The following is a 6000-nucleotide window of genomic DNA, read 5'->3' on the forward strand; positions in this document are numbered from 1 at the left end:
TGTCCCTCTAAGGGGATGCAAACAGCCTGGAGAGCCATCAGGAAGTGGTTAGGGGTAGCCACACTCTCTCCCTTTCTAGCAGAACATGTTTGAGTCTCAGCCGTAGCCTGGAGCCGTGGTCACAGCATAGGTCTCAGAGAAAGGTGGTGGGAGATAACTGGACAAGGAAAGCTGGAAACACCCCAGCCTTCGGAAGAGCCAGAGAGGAGCTGAGATCCACTGTCACCTGGGTAAGTTCATGCAGACCCTTGGACTGGGGTCTTGCACAGATGGCAGTCTGCTTAACCCAAGGCGACCATTTCCCTGTGACTTTGAGAGAGAGGCTCTCACTAGCAGGTAAGCTTTCCATTCAAGAGCTGGCCTCTTCTGGAGCTAGCCTGGATTCCCACGCGAGCTTCACTCTTCGCTGTGTGACTTTAGCAGGGTGACTTCCCAAGGGCCTCACAGTCATCTGTTCAGTGGGTCATGGGCTTTTTCTCATGGGTTTTTAAAGAAGATCAAATGTGTTAATGGGGGCTCAGGCCCTGTACTCTGAACACTTGGGAGGATTAGAAGTTCATTGCCAAGCTGGGCTACACAGAGAGACACCATCTCAAAACACAAGCACATAAATGTATTCATTGCGCCAAGAGCTTTGAGTCCTGCTCTGCCTTTCTGAAGTATTTTATTGTATTGCTGGAGCTGTATTTTATAAGTGTAGCTGTATTATTGAAGGGGCAGGCACCTGCTTGTCACAGAGGAGCTGAGAGAACCTTTGTGTGATCAGGGAGTGGGGCTCTGGTTAGTACCTCCTGTCTCCTCACTGCAGGGGCCTTGGATCCAGCCAGAGTTTGGGAGCTGTCTGGCTTTGTGTCCCTGAGCTGGCAGCCTCTGGGCCAGGGAGGAGGAGAAAAGGGAGGTTTGGTAGCTGACCTTGGGAACAGAAAGATCCTGCAGTCCACAGATGGGCATTGTGCCTGGTCTAGGGGAGTCCAGCGCAGCCCCCAGAAAGCCAGTGGGTTGGCCTTGGGCAACACAAGAAAGCAGATGGGAAAAGGGGAACTTTGAGGGGACATGGAGATGGCTGTGGTCTGAAAGGGAAGAAAGTCTGGCCAGGGCTGTGTGGCCTCTTTGTCCCTTATTGCCAGCTCAAAGATAGGTCTTTCCCAAATGTGTGTACCCTAAATTGGCCAAGGATGGTGGTCATAGTCTCCCACTGCAGAGGACAGGGGTCATAGCTGCCCATTGACAAGGTAGGAAACTGAGACCCTCCAGAGGCAGGCTAGCTCAAGATTTCAGGTTTAGGTGGCCTTTCTGTAACTGCTGCCACCTGGCTCTGGGAGGCAGATGCTGACCCTGCATACTTATTCAAGCGGCTGTCCACAGTGGCTCATTGAACACAACTGTGTGACTGGACACTTGGCTTTGACCTGGCTTAGAACATTCAGGGACAAGAAGCAACCAAGACTGGCACCAGAGTCCCTAGACTGCCCAAGCCTTAGCCCATACCGGGCTACTTATGATATGAGAAATGTGAGTCCTCTGGGCATCACCCTCTCCCGTAGTTTCTCAGACTCTCCACTTGGCCCCAAGATGGCTTTGCACATCTGCATCCCCAGACTCTCATCTTCCTCACTTCCTCCTGTGTCTTAGTTGCTGGTGATTAAAATGCAAGCTTAGCCGGCTAGGGCACTGGATCACTGTAGTGGACTGGATTGCTTCCGGTCAGGTATGGCACTGTTGTTTCTGCTGCAGGCAAAGGGAGGCAGGGTCAGCCTGAACGCACCCCAAGCTCACAGGGGACCTGTCGCCTGGAAGTGTCAGAGATGGAGATGAAGGGCCCTGGGGAACACTGCAACCTAAATGGCTTCAGTGGCTCATCTTGTGCTAGCTAATAGCCTTAGGGACAGCTCGGAAAAGAAAACAAGGGATGGGAGACCGTATAATGTGTACGCACACATGGGTGCACTTAGATGAAGACGTGCTGATAGGCTACGATCTCTGTGGTGCCAAGGTATCTAAGGACTTGTTTTTCACATGAATGACAGGTGTCTGTGCAGAGAGGGGCCTGCACAGACGTTGGTTTAGGGAATGGCCCCAGTCCGTTCTGTGCTGTTTTTACTTGTGGGACTTACCAGAGTCTTTGTTGGGCTAAGGTCCAAGAAAAAGTAGGGTCCAGAGGTCTCTCTAATCAGAGGATAAGTGGTAAGTGCCCCCACAGTCAGGCCAGGGAGACGGAGGGAGGGGAGGGGTGCAGTAAACCACAGTGGCTGAAACCATTGCTTTGAGGTTAGACGGACTTGGTTTGAGTCATGGCATGGCTCCTCCTTTGCTTTGTGATCTGTGGCGTAAGCCCCCTTGCATCTAACGTGCTCTGCCTTTGGATAAGCATTGCTTTAGAATTAGTGGAAAGTGAGTGGGCTACGGATACGGAGTTGAGACCCTGGGCCACTCTGTGGCCAGGCTGCTGGTGGGGCTGGCACCCAGAGCTTGCTGGAGAAGACCTGCATTTCAGAGTCCCTTCCATTGTTCTGGGTAGATCCCTGCTGAGTCCCACACTTGGTCTGCTACCTGGTCACCGTGACGCTGTGAAGGAGGCAGAGGCCCGAGCCCGGAACCGTGGATATGTTCCAAGTTAGCAGCCCAGGAAGGGCCCGTGGGTATGGGCAGTCAAGGAAGTAACCAAGTACCAAGGTTAATGAGTACCTTGGTAGCTCATTCCCACTTGGTAATGATCGTTAGCCTTCCTAACCCTATCCACCCCCGCCATGTGCATGGCTAGTTGTAAGAACAGGAGGCTGCAGAATGGTCAGCTGCTAAGGCCGTAGAGTCTTTTGTGCCCACGGGTCTTCTGTTGGGCTGGCACTCAATGCCCACTGCTCCCCTTCCTCAGTTACCCCATGGGACAGGGCTAGCAGCTCATGGGTATTGGCAGGAAATCACAAGTAGGTGAGGCCTGTGCTAGCTGAGCTAGCTGAACAGTCCTATAGAGCAAGGCTGGGTCTAGACGGTCCTACCTGGCCTATATGGTCTTATATGGTTCTATATGGTCCTATCTGGCAGCCATGCCCGGTATGGTAGCTCAAGCCTGTAATCCTGGGTACGGGATGGGCTGAGGCAGGGGGATTGCTGTGAGTTCAAGGCCAGCCTGGGCTAAGTGTGAGACAAACAAACAAGAAAACACAGAAAGTGAGCCTTGCCCTAGTGGGTAAGACCTGGGAACCCGCCAGCCTCCAGGACAGGTGCCAACTTGATTTTTATTATCAGGCAGTCTAGACAGATTCCTGAAGCCTGAAGTCATCACGGGGCCACCCTGTGACCCCGATGCTCCCTCTCCTCCATGAGGGGTAGGTTCTGGAGGGGTCAGCTTGCTTTAGTCACCCAACTGTGGAGCAGGGGCAGATGCAGAAGACAGGGGCCAGTATTTACAAGTGTGCTCGGAAGCTGGGGACATAGTCAAGGGAGCCCTGGCTGAGCTCTGGGGAAGGCTAGTGCAGGTCCCCTGGGTCTGGTAAACATCTCCTTTGAACATGTGGATATGTGGTACTTGTAAGTGAGGAGTTGTACTGATGAACCAAGCCTAGAAGGTGTTGGGAGAAGGATCCTCTCAGCCCTGTGCCCCACGCCTGCTCTGGCCTTGGATATGTGTCTGAGATGCCTCCTCTGCAGAGCCTGGAGTCCACGCCAGCCGTCGTCCCCTTCCTTCTCATCCAGTGCACACTACAAGCACACACTCATGGGCTGGAGGACACACACACTTGCAGCTCTGCATGCTCATACTGTGAAGGCTCCTCTCATCTCCCGTCCTCTCCCTGAGTCTCCATAGCTCCCAAGGAACACAGTCTACAAAGTAGCGGATGGTAAATGGAGGCCTCTTCGGTATCCTGAGACAGGCCCTGGGTCGGTCACAGGAGACTCAGACCTGGAAACCTGTTGGCTCCCTCCTTCCTTTATCTGGATTTATCTCCATCTCTGGCTGTCCTGTGGGAGGCCCCTCAGATGACCAGCCTCATGACAAATACTGGGGGACCATATGTCATGTCATGGGGAAGGGACAGGGATCAGGAGAGGCAGGCTGCCCTTGTCTCCGACCAGATTTTGTTCTTTCTCAGCTGAGTAAATGCAGCAGACCCTTGCTACACTACTGGATGGATACTGCCAAAGCCAGACTCTGGGCCCCACCTAAGCTGCGGTGCGTGGACCCAGGCCATGTCCTTCTAAGTATCTCTCCTGGGGTGGGTCCCAATGCACTGCCAGTTTGGGGTACCTCCCTTGGCAGGGAGGCACGCAGGGCCATGTATGGCTGGGAGGATGTTGGATACTCCTGGAACCTTGGGGTTTGAGCAGAAGGTCACAGTGGAAATCTGTCATTCAGAACCCAAGAGCACATCCTAGCAAGGCCTAAGACTGTGACAGATACCCTTGGGATAACTTGTAACCCTAGTGGATGTCAAGGGGTCCTGCTCGACACGTGGGGTGGCAGCCCAGGAAGGGTTAACCTAGAGCTTTCTTAGTTCCAGTTCAACTTCCACCTCCACCTAAGAGGAAATGGGTTTTCCAGGAGCTGGCGGTGTCTAGGTGACGCAGGTCCACATAGGATGGCAGGGGAAGTGACTCAGGCCTCGGGAGAGAAAGTGAGTTCTAATATTGCTGCGGCCCACCATGCTGGGCCCTTTTCCTAGCAACCAATCATTGCTAGGAATAGTGGGGGCTCACACAGCCTTAGCCCCCCTCTATCTTGGAGCATCCCTGGGGACCCTGTGATGTTGTCCATTGTGTTAGGCTGGCTCAGCGTGTTCTGTTCTGTGTTTACGGGAAGCCGAGGTCAAGAACAACAGCCACTCTGAAAGGGGTTCTTAGTCCAGCAATGGCTCTCTAGGCTGGACTTGCCTGCTGTGAGCCTGTGTCCTCCACAGCTTCTGCTTTTCTCTCTTTGGGGGACCCTAAGCCAGCGGGGTGTGTACCTCAGGAACTTTTGAGGAGAGGGCTTGGCAGTAGCCTTGTGTGCTCTTGGGAGAGGTGGCCTTTTTCTGGCCTCAGTTTCCTCATCTGTAAAATGGTAATCCCGGAACAGTACGCTCCAGATGTTGCTGTTATCATTGGGGTGGGGCTGCTAACCCACCTTCTCAGTAACCACTGGCTCTGGCAGTGCTGTGACAGGTGGCATTTGGTGGCTGAGGCCGGTCTGCTTTGCAATTCATCTGCGCAGGCCAAAGGTGGTCCCCAGGAGGTGAGCCTCTGCTGCTGGCTGCAGGGACTAGGGTAACCAGATCTTGGGATGCCTGCAGGAGGCACTAGGGTCCTACCTATCCTATGATACTGATCTTACCCTTTGGGGTGTGAGGCTGGGTGGCAGGTGCATATAGATGGATAGGCCTGGGAGGGGCTCAGGCAGGAATGTGCTGAATGGATAAATAGGACAGTACTCTCCCCGACCCATGTGGCTCTCCTCTAGCTGCCTGAAGAGAACCCCCACCCCCACTCCTAGTTGTCCTCCTTGTCCAGCTCCTGGCAGCCTGTGACATTCAGGGCCAGCTAGGAGGGAAGTTCTCTGGGTGGGGTCACAGCCTTCCCGATACTCTGTCCGGAAGGGAGGCTCATGTTCTAGGAATTTCCCCTCAAGTGCTCCAAAGGCCAAGCTGGCCACCTGCAGTGGACAGAGGCCTGAGGAGGGAAGCATGGGATAGGGAGTTGGGGGGAAGGGTCTGGGTCAGGGACAGGAGTGCACTGGACGGAAGGTACACAGCGACAATCTAACTTCAGTGGAACCCTGTGTGCGCCTCAGTTCAAGGCCCTTTTTGGTGAGCAGTAGACTTAGTTCTCATAGTGACAGCTGAGGTAGGTTTGATTTGTAATCCTCTTTACAAGAGAGGGAAATGAAGCCCAAATATGGAGTAGCTAACTTAATTAAGGACACACAACTAGGAAAATATAGAGGCAGGGATTTGAATCCATGTGGTCTGGCTCCCAAGTCTACTCTACTAAGAAATCTAAGCAACAAACCTCCTCCTCCTCACCCCC

General features: G+C 53.5%; 1 protein-coding gene across 9 annotated transcripts in view; it reads left to right on the forward strand.

The window, feature by feature from the left end:
- The window catches only part of Adgrg1 (adhesion G protein-coupled receptor G1), a 38155-nt gene that overhangs the window by 18281 nt on the left and 13874 nt on the right, over positions 1–6000 (forward strand). The window contains exon 2 of one of the 9 annotated variants that reach the window (XM_031340936.1): positions 80–230. The exons of 6 other annotated variants lie outside the window; for them this stretch is intronic. The gene's annotated coding sequence lies outside the window, so the exon portion shown is untranslated. Of the gene's footprint in view, positions 1–79; positions 231–4139; positions 4172–6000 lie in introns of those variants that run through there. 2 more of the 9 variants (XM_031340937.1, XM_031340941.1) reach the window with 2 other exon arrangements.

Source organism: Mastomys coucha, unplaced genomic scaffold (assembly GCF_008632895.1).
Source record: "Mastomys coucha isolate ucsf_1 unplaced genomic scaffold, UCSF_Mcou_1 pScaffold22, whole genome shotgun sequence".
Lineage (NCBI taxonomy): Eukaryota > Metazoa > Chordata > Mammalia > Rodentia > Muridae > Mastomys > Mastomys coucha.